General features: G+C 38.2%; 1 non-coding gene across 1 annotated transcript; it reads left to right on the forward strand.

Annotated features, from left to right (window-relative positions):
- The first annotated feature begins 281 nt into the window (after window positions 1–281).
- On the forward strand, window positions 282–389 carry LOC130952693 (small nucleolar RNA R71). Its single transcript, XR_009074871.1, has one exon. It is a non-coding gene; the product is annotated as a small nucleolar RNA R71 (small nucleolar RNA).
- Window positions 390–15141: the final 14752 nt, after the last annotated feature.

Genomic DNA, 15141 nt, shown 5'->3' on the forward strand with positions numbered 1-15141 from the left:
TGAGAAATCATATTGACTTGCTGAGTCAATATTTTGTTCTGAGCCAATATGGCATTCAGAGTATCAATCTCAAGAACTCCTTTCTTCTGATTCATCCCATTGTTCACAGGATTCCTTTCAGAAGTGTACATGAATTGGTTATCTGCAACCATTTCAATGAGTTCTTGAGCTTCTGCAGACGTCTTCTTCAGATGAAGAGATCCTCCAGCAGAGCTGTCCAATGACATTTTGGACAGTTCAGACAGACCATCATAGAAGATACCTATGATGCTCCATTCAGAAAGCATGTCAGAAGGACACTTTCTGATCAATTGTTTGTATCTTTCCCAAGCTTCATAGAGGGATTCACCTTCCTTCTGTCTGAAGGTTTGGACTTCCACTCTAAGCTTACTCAATTTTTGAGGTGGAAAGAACATTGCCAAGAAGGCATTGACTAGCTTTTCCCAAGAGTTCAGGCTTTCTTTAGGTTGTGAGTCCAACCATATCCTAGCTCTGTCTCTTACAGCAAAAGGGAATAGCATAAGTCTGTAGACCTCAGGGTCAACCCCATTAGTCTTGACAGTGTCACAGATTTGCAAGAATTCAGCTAAAAACTGATGAGGATCTTCCAATGGAAGTCCATGGAACTTGCAATTTTGTTGCATTAGAGAAACTAATTGAGGCTTAAGCTCAAAGTTGTTTGCTTCAATGGCAGGGATAGAGATGCTTCTCCCATAGAAGTCAGGAGTAGGTGCAGTAAAGTCACCCAGCACCTTCCTTGCATTGTTGGCATTGTTGTTGTTTTTGGCTGCCATGTCTTCTTCTTGTTTGAAAATTTCTGTTAGGTCCTCTACAGAGAGTTGTGCTTTAGCTTCTCTTAGCTTTCGCTTCAGGGTCCTTTCAGGTTCAGGGTCAGCCTCAACAAGAATGCTTTTGTCTTTGCTCCTGCTCATATGAAAGAGAAGAGAACAAGAAAATATGGAATCCTCTATGTCACAGTATAGAGATTCCTTTAGGTGTCAGAGGAAAAGAAAAATAGAAGGAAGAGGTAGAAGAATTCAAACTTATCAAGAAAGATAGAGTTCGAAGTGTGCATTGAGGAGTAGTGTTAGTCCATAAATAGAAGGATATGAAAAGAGGGGAAGAAATTTTTGAAAATAAATAAAAAAATTTTTAAAACATTCTGAAAAATTGAAGAATGATTTTCGAAAAATATGATTGGGAAAGAAATAAAGTGATTTCTGAAAAAGACTTTGAAATTAGAAATCAAAAAGATATGATTGAAAACTTTTTTAAAAAAAATTGTGATAAAAAGATATGATTGAAAAGATATAGTTTTAAAAAGATATGATTGAGAAGATATGATTTGAAAAACAATATAAAAATATTTGATTTTGAAAATTAATAACTTGGCTAACAAGAAATTTAAAAGATATGATTCAGACATTAAACCTTTCTCAACAGAAAAGGCAACATACTTGAAATGTTGAATCAAATCATTAATTGTTAGCAAGTATTTTTGAAAATGGAAAGAAATTGATTTTAAAAATATATGATTGAAAAGATATGATTTGAAAAAGATTTGATTTTGAAAAATTTTGAAAACTTGAAAAAAATTTGAATTAAAAACAAAATCTTCCCTCTTGTGCCATCCTGGCATTAAACGCCCAGAATGGTATCCATTCTGGCGTTTAACTCCCAAAACACTACCCTTTTGGGCGTTAAACGCCCAGCTAGGCACCCTGGCTGGCGTTTCAACGCCAGTTTTCCTTCCTCATGATGCCAGGGCATCTTGGCCAATTTTACTGACCTTTTCTTTACTGTTTTTAGGGTAGTTTCATGCATTTCCTTAGGAAATAAGCTAGTTTTGAGTAGATATTCACTTACACCTTGATTCTAGCATACATTGTGCATTTTACATGATTTCATGAGGATTTTGCATGAATTTAGTGACAAATTGTATGTTGCATTACCCATGACTTGGACTAGAACTTTGATGCACTCTATTGCTTGATTTCAGGACCAAAGGAAGCAAGGAAGAACCACTTAGCAGTCACGTTAATCTAATTAACGTGGCCACTAACGTGGAATGGGAGGTAACTTGCAAAGTTAATGAGAAAAGTGATTGCTAATAACGCTCTCGAAGCCATCATTGCCCACATTAAGAGTCACGTTAACTAAGTTAACATGAACTCTAACGTGAAGAAGGGACTTTGAGCCAACGTTAGTGACACTTAACATTATCACTAACGTTGGCCAATGATCATAAGTGGCCACGTTAGAGTCCACGTTAACTTAGTTAACGTGGCCTCTAACGTTAAAAGGGGGAAGGAAGCCAACGTTAGTGACATTCAACATTGTCACTAACGTTGGCCTAAGATGCAATGTACCACGTTAACTTCCACGTTAACTTGGTTAACGTGGGAGCTAACGTAAGAGGCAAAGGTGGTCGACAACGTTAGTGACACCCAACATTGTCACTAACGTTGGAAGCAACCACAAAACCCCAAGGAGCCACGTTAACTTCCACGTTAACTTACTTAACGTGGAAGCTAACGTTGATGAGTGAATGATGAGCCAACGTTAGTGACACTCAACATTGTCACTAACGTTGGGGATGGCTAAGAATGGCCACGTTAGAAGCCACGTTAACCTAGTTAACGTGGACTCTAACGTGAGATATAGGGGCACATTGGAACGTTAGTGACAATGTTGAATGTCACTAATGTTCTCGAAGGTTGGCAAGGCCACGTTAGAAGCCACGTTAACCTAGTTAACGTGGACTCTAACGTGAGACATAGGGGCACATTGGAACGTTAGTGACGATGTTGAATGTCACTAACGTTCTCGAAGGTTGGCAAGGCCACGTTAGAAGCCACGTGAACCTAGTTAACGTGAGCTCTAACGTGAAGCAAAAGGGGTACATTAGAACGTTAGTGACAATGTTGAGTGTCACTAACGTTCTCGAACTCAAACTTTCACTAAATGTTAACACCCCTAACGTCCTGAGCTAAAGTCTCTACCCACTTCACACTTTCTCTCTGCAAGTGAAACCAAGCCCAAATGAAGAAGAGAACTGCTTCAAACTCAAGATCCAAAGGCCCAAGACTTGAAGAACAAACTAGAAGCTGAGAAGAGTAGTATATATAGGAGTAGCTTTGAATTATTTGGAAGATTCTGGAAGCTGGGAAATTGGAAACACTACTCTCTATATTTTACTTTTTCTGCCCTTCTAGTTCGAGGATGTATTCTCCATCTTTGTTTTTATTTTCTAGAGCTATGAACAACTAAACCCATTTCATTAGGTTAGGGAGCTCTGTTGTAATTTGATGGATCAATACTAGTTTTCTCCATTCTTCTTCTATCTTTTCTCTTGATTTTACTTGAAAGCTTTCGATCTTCATCCCATTGGGTAGTTATCTTGAAAAAGAAACTATTCAAACTTGGATCTCTTCTGAACCTTGAAAGAGGAATGAAGAGATCAAGCTAGAAATGCTTTCTCATGCTGGACCAAATTGGGTTTGGATGGATATGTGACTATAATCCTCTCAATACCTGATTTGGGAAATGCATGTGGTATAATCAGTGACCACACTTCATCTCTTCTCATGAGCAATTGACCAAGGAATTGGCTATTGATCAAGATTTGAGAGATTGAATTGCAAGAAATTGTAATTCAATCAATTAAGATTGCCAAGGAGATCAATGAGTGCATTGATTGAGGAAGAGATGAAAATGAACTTGATCCAGAGAACTGCAACATCTCCTGTGCCCAATGAACTCCCCAATTCTGATCTCACCCATTCTCTTTAATTTCTGCGTTTATTTTCATGAGCAAACACCCCATTCCCATTTACAATTCTGCAATTTAATTTCAGTCATTTACTTCCAGCTCTTTAATTCTAGCATTTACTCTTCCTGTCATTTATATTACCGCCATTTTATTTTCTGCAACTCTCAACCCAAATTCTGAATCAGCTCAACTAGAACATTCTTCTAATTAAAGTTGCTTGATCAATCAATCCCTGTGGGATTCGACCTCACTCTATTGTGAGTTTTTACTTGACGACAAATTCGGTACGCTTGCCGAAGGAAATTTGTTGAGAGACAATTTCCACCTGCATCACCTCACTGGGCATTTTGAACGCCCAGCTTTTTCTGTGTAATTCCTCTTCTGTATGTTCTGAGTCTTCAATTCTCTGTGTTATTGACTTAAAAAGACACAAAGAAATTTTTTTTTTGAATTTTTAATGATGAGGAATAACCAAAATGCAACTAAAATCAAATAAACAATGCATGCAAGACACCAAACTTAGAAGTTTATATACTATTGACGCTAACAAATTGAGAATGCATATGAGAAACAACAAAACACTTAAGACAAGAGAATTTAAAGATCAGAGCAAAGAAATCATCAAGAATAACTTGAAGATCAATGAAGACACATGAATGAATTCGAAAAATGCAAGAAGACTAGAAACATGCAATTGACACCAAACATAAAATGAGACACTAGACTCAACAAGAAACATAAAATATTTTTTTTGGTTTTTATGATTTTATAATTTTTTTTTGTATTTTTTTTGAAAATTGAAAGAAAATAAGGATATCAAAATTCTTAATGAGAATTCCAGGAATCATGCAATATTAGACTAAAGCTTTAGTCTAAAGAAATTAGACATGGCTAGCCAAGCTTCAGTAAGACATTGCATTCAAGAGCTAAATTGATGAGAACCAATCAGATTTGGTGATAATGAAAACATCACCTTGAAACACTAGAATTCATTCTTAAGAACTCTGAAGAAAAATACATAATCTAAGCAACAAGATGAACCGTCAGTTGTCCAAACTCAAACAATCCCCGGCAACGGCACCAAAAACTTGGTGTTGTTGCCGGATCAAAACTTGGCACTGTTACTGCAGGGAACAAATGCGAAACTGTAGTTAGGACATTTAATTCCCCGGCAACGGCGCCAAAAACTTGTTGCACGAAATTGTGATCATCAATGGCGCCATCAACATGGTACGCTCAATTGCAATCTCAACTCTTTATCACAACTTCGCACAACTAACCAGCAAGTGCACTGGGTCGTCCAAGTAATAAACCTTACGCGAGTAAGGGTCGATCCCATGGAGATTGTTGGTATGAAGCAAGCTATGGTCATCTTGTAAATCTCAGTCAGGCAGATTCAAATGGTTATGGATGGTTTATGAATAAAGTATAAAATAAAGATAGAGATACTTATGTAATTCATTGGTGAGAATTTCAGATAAGCGTATGGATGTGCTCTGTCCCTTCTGTCTCTCTGCTTTCCTACTATCTTCATCCAATCCTTCTTACTCCTTTCCATGGCAAGCTGTATGTTGGGCATCACCGTTGTCAATGGCTACAGTCCCGTCCTCTCAGTGAAAATGTTCAACGCGCTCTGTCACAACACAGTTATTCAGCTGTCGGTTCTCGATCATGTCGGAATAAAATCCAGTGATTCTTTTGCGTCTGTCACTAACGCCCCACAATCGCGAGTTTGAAGCTTGTCACAGTCATTCAATCCTTGAATCCTACTTAGAATACCACAGACAAGGTTTAGACCTTTCGGATTCTCTTGAATGACGCCATCAATTCTAGCTTATACGACGAAGATTCTGATTAAGGAATCCAAGAGATATCCACTCAATCTAAGGTAGAACGGAGGTGGTTGTCAGGCACACATTCATAGGTGAGAATGATGATGAGTGTCACGGATCATCACATTCATCAAGTTGAGGAACAAGTGATATCTTAGAACAAGAATAAGCTGAATTGAATAGAAGAACAATAGTAATTGCATTAATACTCGAGGTATAGCAAAGCTCCACACCTTAATCTATGGTGTGTAAAAACTCCACCGTTGAAAATACATAAGAACAAGGTCTAGGCATGGCTGTGAGGCCAGCCCCATGATCTAAGATAGCATAAGACTACTCAAAGATAGCTACCCCCGATGAGAATACAATAGTAAAAGGTCCTATTTGTAGAGAACTAGTAGCTTAGGGTTTACAAAGATGAGTAAATGACATAAAAATCCACTTCCTGGCCCACTTGGTGTGTGCTTGGGCTGAGCATTGAAGCTTCTATGTGTAGAAACTTTCTTGGAGTTAAACGCCAGCTTTTGTGCCAGTTTGGGCGTTTAACTCCCATTCTTGTGCCAGTTCCGGCGTTTAACACCGGGCAGTCTTGAGCTGATTTGGAACGCCGGTTTGGGCCATCAAATCTTGAGCAAAGTTTGAACTAATGGAAAGCCCAGGATGTCTACTTTCCAACGCAATTGAGAGCGCGCCAATGGGGCTTCTATAGCTCCAGAAAATCCACTTCTAGTGCAGGAAGGTCAGAATCTAACAGCATCTGCAGTCCCTTTCAGCCTCTGAATCAGATTTTTGCTCAGGTCCCTCAATTTCAGCCAGAAAATACATAAAATCACAGAAAAACACACAAACTCATAATAAAGTCCAGAAAAGTAAATTTTAACTAAAAACTAATAAAAATATCATAAAAACTAACTAAAACATACTAAAAACATACTGAAAATAATGCCAAAAAGTGTATAAATTATCCGCTCATCAATTTGCAGATATTGCAAACTACAAGGCTGTGAGATTCATACCCAAAGAGTATAGTAGGCAGAAATCAAAGAAATTGATCTTGGATGTAAAGTACTATCTGTGGGATGAACCATATCTCTTCAAGAGAAGTGCAGACGGAATAATCTGTAGATGTGTGCCTAAAGAAGAAGCATAGAAAATCCTCTGGCATTGCCATGGATCACAGTATGGAGGACATTTTGGAAGTGAGCGAATAGCCACAAGAGTCCTCTAATGTGGCTTCTACTGGCCTACTCTCTATAAAGACTCTCGAGAGTTTGTACGTAATTGTGACATTTGCCAAAGATCTGGCAATCTGCCTCACGGTTATGCCATGTCTCAACAAGGGATCTTTGAGATTGAGTTGTTTGATGTTTGGGGTATTGACTTCATGGGGCCTTTCCCACCATCATACTCAAACACTTATATTCTGGTGGGAGTGGATTATGTTTCCAAATGGGTGGAGGCTATTGCAACACCAACTAATGATACTAAGACAATGCTGAAATTCCTCCAGAAATATATCTTCAGTAGATTTGGTGTCCCTAGAGTACTAATCAGTGTTGGGGGCACTCATTTCTGTAATAAATAGCTTTACTCTACTATGGTTCGATATGGAGTTAGCCACAGGGTGGCAACTCCATATCATCCACAGACAAATGGGCAAGCTGAAGTCTCTAATAGAGAACTTAAAAGAATCCTGGAACGGACTGTGATTAACCGTAGAAGGGATTGGGCAAGAAGCTTGGATGATGCTCTGTGGGCATACAGAACAGCATTCAAAACTCCTATAGGGACCTCTCCATACCAGCTTGTGTATGAAAAAGCCTGTCACTTGCCAGTGGAACTGGAACACAAGGCCTACTAGGCAACCAGATTCCTAAACCTTGATGCCAAGTTAGCTGGAGAAAAACGATTGCTCCAGTTAAATGAGCTAGAGGAATTCAGACTCAATGCTTTCAAAAATGCAAAAATTTACACAGAAAAAGAAAAAAGATGGCATGATAAGAAGCTATCATCCAGAGTCTTTGAGCCAGGACAGAAAGTTCTGCTGTTTAACTCTAGGCTCAGATTATTCCCCGGTAACTTGAAATCTCATTGGAGAGGACCATATGTGATTATAGTTGTGTCACCATATGGATATGTAGAGCTCTAGGATAATGACTCTAACAAAAAATTCATTCTTAATGGACAGAGAGTCAAACATTATCTTGAATGCAATTTTGCGCAATAATGCCCAAAACTAAGACTTGATTAAAGCTCAGTAATAGTCCAGCTAAAGACAATAAAGAAGCGCTTACTGGGAGGCAACCCAGCCATTAACAAAACTTATTTTTTAATTAAATGATAATTTTTCGGGTTCATATTAACTATCTTCAAGGTAAAGTATCAATTGCATGAGTTCACAGAGTTACAGAAGGATTCAGAGGATAAAACAGCAAAAAGAAGCTCACTGGTGTGAAAATACCAGTAAAAGCTGTTTTGTCCGTTAAATACCAAAAAGAAGTATCTACTGGGTGTTTAACGCCAGTAGGGATAGCCATTTGGGCGTTAAATGCCAGAATGGATACAATTCTGGGCATTTAACGCCAGATTTGCAGCATCCTGGGCGTTCAGAAAAACGCCCTGTGATAAAGGATTTTCTGGCGTTTAACGCCAGCCAGAAGCTACAACTGGGCGTTAAACACCCAGGAGAAGCTACAGATGGGCGTTAAACACCCAAAATATGCAGCAGTTGGGCATTTAACGCCAGGATTGTGGGGAGAAGGTAACTTCGTTTTTGCTTCAAATTTTTTCCATTTTTCATGTTTCAATTCATGATTTCTTGCATAAACATGTTAGAAACTCTCATCTTTTAACTTCAATTTCAAAAAATTTTTAATCCTAAACATATTTCTTAATTTTTCTTCAATATCTTTTCAAACCTTTTTCAAAACTCATTTATCTTTTTGAATTCTTTTCAAATCTTTTTAAATTCTTCTCAAAACTTTTTAAACTCATCATATCTTCTTTTCAAAATTCAGATTTATCTTTTTCAAATATCTTTCATATCTTTTCAATTTTAAATTACATCTTTTTCCTATCAAACTTATCCTTTACAAATCATATCTTCTATCCTATCTTCTTCAAAAATTTTCGAAAACCTACCCCCCTTCCCTTTAAATCCGCGTTCGGCCTTCCTCCTCTCCTCCATAATTCGAACTTGGCTCTCCTTCTATCCCTCTCCTTTCCTTTCTTTTGCTTAAGAAAAAGCAAACCTCTAAGTTTGGTGTGTTTATCCGTGATCACTAAGCTAATACCCACTAAGATCATGGCTCCTAAGGGAAAACAAACCACTCCAAGAGGCAAGAAAGAGAATATTCTAAAACCACTTTAGAATCAAAGGAAGTTCTTAATCAAAGAACATTCAGACCATTACTACAAAATAATGGGTCTAAGGTCAGTGATCCCGGAAGTTAAATTCGATCTGAAAGAAGACAAATATCCAGAGATCCAAGAGCAAATTCGAAACAGGAGCTGGGAAATCCTAGCTAATCCTGAAACAAAGGTTGGAAGAAATATGGTTCAGGAATTCTACTCTAATCTATGGCAAACAGACAGGTAAATAATAGCTAGAACCGCCTTCTATGACTTTCGAACTCTGGTTAGAGGGAAGATTGTTCACCTCCACCCTGACAAAATAAGAGAGATCTTCAAGCTGCTTCAACTGCAAGATGGCCCAAACTCCTTTACTAGGAGAATGATGAGAACAAATAAGAGCTTGGACAAAATTCTAGAGGACATATGCCTCCCTGGAACCAAGTGAACAACCAACACAAAGGGTGTCCCAAACCAACTCAAGAGAGGAGATCTCAAACCAGTCGCCAGAGGCTGGCTGGACCACATTGGGCGTTCTATACTGCCCACTAGCAACCGCTCTGAAGTCACCATCAAAATAGCAGTAATGATCCATTGCATTATGTTGGGAAAAGAAGTGGAAGTTCATCAGCTGATTTCTTGTGAACTTTACACAATTGCAAACAAGAACTCCAAAGATGCCAAATTGGCTTATCCAAGCTTAATCTCTATGCTATGTAAAGATGCTGTGGTAAAGATGGGAGTAAATGAGTATATCTCAGTAGAGCAACCAATCACCAAAAAGTCAATGGAAGGACAACAAGTGCAGGACGACCCCATCAAGAGGAAAGCATAAGAGTTCCTCCCGGAAATCCTTCAAATTGAATACTGGGAGCGTCTTGAAGCATATGTTACCAAGTTGCAAGAAGCTATGGACCAACTAAAGGAAGAACAGCAAAATCAAAATAGCATGCTTTGTAAACTGCTTGGGGAACAAGAAGAGCAAGGGCGTGAACTGAAGGAACTGAAGCACCAGAAGCTATCTCTTGGAGGGCCAAGCACCCCATAGACTAAAGGAGCATCCACCTCCCAAAATAAAGGTTGTTGAGTCCTAATCATAGCCTTAACTCTGTGATAATTGTTCTTATTAGGAATTTACCTTAGAAGTTATATATGAGTAGTAGTAATTAGTATCTTTATTTTAATTTTATCTCCAATTAAGCTATAATTTATTTTTGTCATCATCATTAAACATGAATAAAATAGCAGATTTTTAGAATAAGGAGGCAATATTTTTTCGAGTTTTGAATAAGAAAAATTCAAATTATTTTTATATGGTGGCAATACTTTTTGTCTTCTGAATGAATGCCTGAACAGTGCATAATTTTGATAGTGGAGTTTATGAATGTTAAATCTGTTGGCTCTTGAAGGAATGATGAACAAGAAAAATGTTATTGATGATCTGAAAAATCATGAAATTGATTATTGAAGCAAGAAAAAGCAGTGAAAAACAAAGCTTGCGAAAAAAAAAACAAAAGAAAAAGAAAAAGCAAGCAGAAAAAGCCAATAGTACCTTAAACCAAAAGGCAAGGGTAAAAAGGATCCAAGGCTTTGAGCATCAATGGATAGGAGGGCCTAAAGGAATAAAATCCTGGCCTAAGCGGCTAAATCAAGCTGTCCCTAACCATGTGCTTGTGTCATGAAGGTCCAGGTGAGGAGCTTGAGACTAAGTGGTTAAAGTCATGATCTAAAGCAAAAGTGGGTGCCTAAGAAATCTGGACACCTCTAACTGGGGACTTTAGCAAAGCTGAGTCACAATCTGAAAAGCTTCACCTAGTTATGTGTCTGTGGCATTTATGTATCTGGTGGTAATACTGGAAAACAAAATGCTTAGGGTCACAGCCAAGACTCATAAGTAACTGTGTTCAAGAATCAACATACTGAAATAGGAGAACCAATAACATTATCTGAATTCTGAATTCTTATGGATGCCAATCATTCTGAATTTCAAAAAGATAAAGTGAGATGCCAAAACTATTCGGAAGCAAAAAGCTACTAGTCTCGCTCATCTAATTAGAACCTAAGCTTCACTTAAAACTCTGAGACATTATTGCTTCTTGATTTCTTTTTATCCTATTTTATTTATCTAGTTTCTTGGGGACAAGCAACAATTTAAGTTTGGTGTTGTGATGAGCGGATATTTTATACGCTTTTTGCGGGTATTTTCATGTAGTTTTTAGTATGTTCTAGTTAGTTTTTAGTATATTTTTGGTAGTTTTTAGGCAAAATTCATATTTCTGGACTTTACTATGGGTTTGTGTATTTTTCTGTGGTTTCAGGTATTTTTTGGCTGAAATTGAGGGATCTGAGCAAAAATCTTATTCAGGCTAAAAAAGGACTGCTGATGCTGTTGGATTCTGACCTCCCTGCACTCGGAATGGATTCTTTGGAGCTACAAGAGTCCAATTGGCGCGCTCTTAACTGGGTTGGAAAGTAGACATCCAGGGCTTTCCAGAAATATATAATAGTCCATACTTTGCTCGAAGATAAATGACGTAAACTGGCGTTTAACGCCAGTTCCATGTTCCATTCTGGCGTTAAACGCTAGAAACATGTTACAAGTTGGAGTTAAACGCCCAAAACAAGTTACAACCTGGTGTCTAACTCCAGAAACAGCCTATGCATGTGTAAAGCTCAAAGCTCAGCCCCAGTACAAACCAAGTGGGCCCCAGAAGTGGATTTATGTAAACCTAGGTTACTAGTTTGGTATTTAAACAACTTTTAGAGATTTATTTTGTACCTGATGATATTTTAGATCTGAACTTTGTATTTTTGACGGCATGAGTCTATAAACTCCATTGTTGGGGGTGAGGAGCTCTGTTGTGTCTCGATGAACTAATGCAATTATTTCTGTTTTTCATTCAAACACGCTTGTTTCTATCTAAGATATTCATTCACACTTCAATATGATGAATGTGATGATCCGTGACACTCATCACCATTCTCAGCCTATGAACGTGTGGCTGACAACCACCTCCGTTCTACATTAGATTGAATGAGTATCTCTTGGATTCTTTAATCAGAATCTTCGTGGCATAAGCTAGAATCCATTGGCAGCGTTCTTGAGAATTCGGAAAGTCTAAACTTTGTCTATGGTATTCCGAGTAGGATTCAGGGATTGAATGACTATGACGAGCTTCAAACTCACAAGGGTTGGGCATAGTGACAGACGCAAAAGGATCAATGGATCCTATTCCAGCATGAGTGAGAATCGACAGATGATTAGCCGTGCGGTGACAGCGCACCTGGACTATTTTCACTGAGAGGACGGATGGTAACCATTGACAATGGTGATCCACCAACACACAACTTGCCATAGGAGGAACCTTGCGTGCGTGAAGAAGAAGACAGGGGAAAAGCAGAGATTTAGAAGACAAAGCATCTCCAAAACTCCAACATATTCTCCATTACTGCATAACAAGTATTATTTAATCCAAGCTTTTTATTTACTACCAATCAAAACTGAGAATTATTATTATCCTGACTAAGAGTTACAAGATAACCATAGCTTGCTTCAAGCCAATAATCTCAGTGGGATTCGACCCTTACTCACGTAAGGTATTACTTGGACGACCCAGTGCACTTGCTGGTTAGTGGTACGAGTTGTGAAAAGTGTGATTTACAATATGTGTGGAAGGAGCTCAATGAAAAAGAGACTCAAAAGGCAAGCCGGTTCAATTAAGAAGACTGGACCTTAAGCCTGTGGCTAGAGGATTGTTGGAGTTCATCCAACGCTCCATCATCCCCACTAGCAACCGATCCGAGGTAACTGTGGATCGGACCATCATGATCCATAGCATCATGATTGGAGAGGAAGTAGAAGTTCATGAAGTCATCTCTCTAGAACTCTACAAAGCAGCCGAAAAGCCCTTCACCTTGGCAAGGCTAGCTTTTCCTCATCTCATTTGCCATCTATGCAACCTAGCTGGAGTTGTCATAGAAGGAGACATCCTCATTGAAGAGGACAAGCCCATCACTAAGAAGAGGATGGAGCAAATAAGAGAGCCCATTCATGGATCTCAAGAGATGCATGAGGAAGCTCATCATCAAGAAATCCCTAAGATGCCTCAAGGGATGCATTTTTCTCCAAACACTTTTTGGGAACAACTCAATACTTCCCTAGAAGGATAGAGTCATAACATGAACCAATTAAGGGTGGAACACCAAGAGCACTCCATCATTCTCAATGAGATTAGAGAAGATCAAAGAGCTATGAGGGAGGAGCAACAAAGGCAAGGAAGAGACATAGAGGAGCTCAAGAACACCATTTGTTCTTCAAAAAGAGGGCGCCACCCTCACTAAAGTGGACTCATTCATTAACTTCCTTGTTCTTATCTCTCTATTTTTCGGTTTTATGCTTTATGTTTGTCTATGTTTTGAGTCTTTACTACATGATCATTAGTATTTAGTAACTATGTCTTAAGGCTATGAATAATTCCATGAATCCTTCACCTTTCTTAAATGAAAAATGTTTTTAATACAAAAGAACAAGAAGTACATGAGTTTCGAATTCATACTTGAAATTAGTTTAATTATATTGATGTGGTGGCAATACTTTTTATTTTCTGAATGAATGCTTGAACAGTGCATATTTTTTATCTTGTTTTTTATGAATGTTAAATTTGTTAGCTCTTGAAAGAATAATGAACAAAGTGAAATGTTATTGATAATCTAAAAAATCATGAAATTGATTCTTGAAGAAAGAAAAAGCAGTGAAAAAGAAGAAGCTTGCGAAAAAAAAAGAGAAAAAAATGGTGAAAAAAAAGATAAAGAAAGAGAAAAAAAAAGCAAGCAGAAAAAGCCAATAGCCCTTAAAACCAAAAGGCAAGGGTAAAAAAGGATCCAAGGCTTTGAGCATCAATGGATAGAAGGGCCTAAAGGAATAAAATCCTGGCCTAAGCGGCTAAATCAAGCTGTCCCTAACCATGTGCTTGTGGCATGCAGGTCCAAGTGAAAAGCTTGAGACTGAGTGGTTAAAGTCATGATCCAAATCAAAAAGAGTGTGCTTAAGAACCCTGGACACCTCTAACTGGGGACTTTAGCAAACCTGAGTCACAATCTGAAAAGTTTCACCCAGTCATGTGTCTGTGGCATTTATGTATCTGGTGGTAATACTGGAAAACAAAGTGCTTAGGGCCACGGCCAAGACTCATAAAAGTAGCTGTGTTCAAGAATCGACATACTTAACTAGGAGAATCAATAACACTATCTAAACTCTGAGTTCCTATGGATGCCAATCATTCTAAACTTCTAAGGATAAAGTGAGATGCCAAAACTGTTCAGAAGCAAAAAGCTACAAGTCCCGCTCATCTAATTAGAAATAATATTCATTGATATTTTGGGATTTATAGTATATTCTCTTCTTTTTATCCTATTTGATTTTCAGTTGCTTAGGGACAAGCAACAATTTAAGTTTGGTGTTGTGATGAGCGGATAATTTATACGCTTTTTGGCATTGTGTTTAGGTAGTTTTTAGTTGAATCTAGCTACTTTTAGGGATGTTTTATTAGTTGTAATGCAAAATTCACATTTCTTGACTTTACTATGAGTTTGTGTGTTTTTCTATGATTTTAGGTATTTTCTGGCTGAAATTGAGGGACTTGAGCAAAAATCTGGTAGGAGGCTGAAAAAGGACTACAAATGTTGTTGGATTCTGACCTCCCTACACTCGAAATGGATTTTCTGGAGCTTTAGAACTCCAAATGGCCCGCTCTTAAATGCGTTGGAAAGTAGACATTCAGGGCTTTCCAGCAATATATAATAGTTCATACTTTATTCGAGTTTAGACAATGTAAACTGGCGTTCAACGCCAGCTTCATGCTGTATTCGGGAGTAAAACGCCAGAAACACGTCACAAACCAGAGTTAAATGCCAAAAACACGTTACAACTTGGCGTTTAACCCCAAGAGAAGCCTCTGAACGTGTAAAGCTCAAGCTCAGCCCAAACACACACCAAAGTGGGCCCCGAAAGTAGATTTTTGCATCATTTACTTATCTTTGTAACCCTAGTATCTAGTTTAGTATAAGTAGAACTTTTTACTATTGTATTAGACATCTTGGTTATCCTGGTTCCCTCTCTGGGGCCGGAACCAATGAATACCTTTATCACTTATGTATTTTCAATGGTGGAGTTTCTACACACCATAG

Source organism: Arachis stenosperma, chromosome 9, assembly GCF_014773155.1.
Source record: "Arachis stenosperma cultivar V10309 chromosome 9, arast.V10309.gnm1.PFL2, whole genome shotgun sequence".
In the NCBI taxonomy this organism is placed as follows: Eukaryota; Viridiplantae; Streptophyta; class Magnoliopsida; order Fabales; family Fabaceae; genus Arachis; species Arachis stenosperma.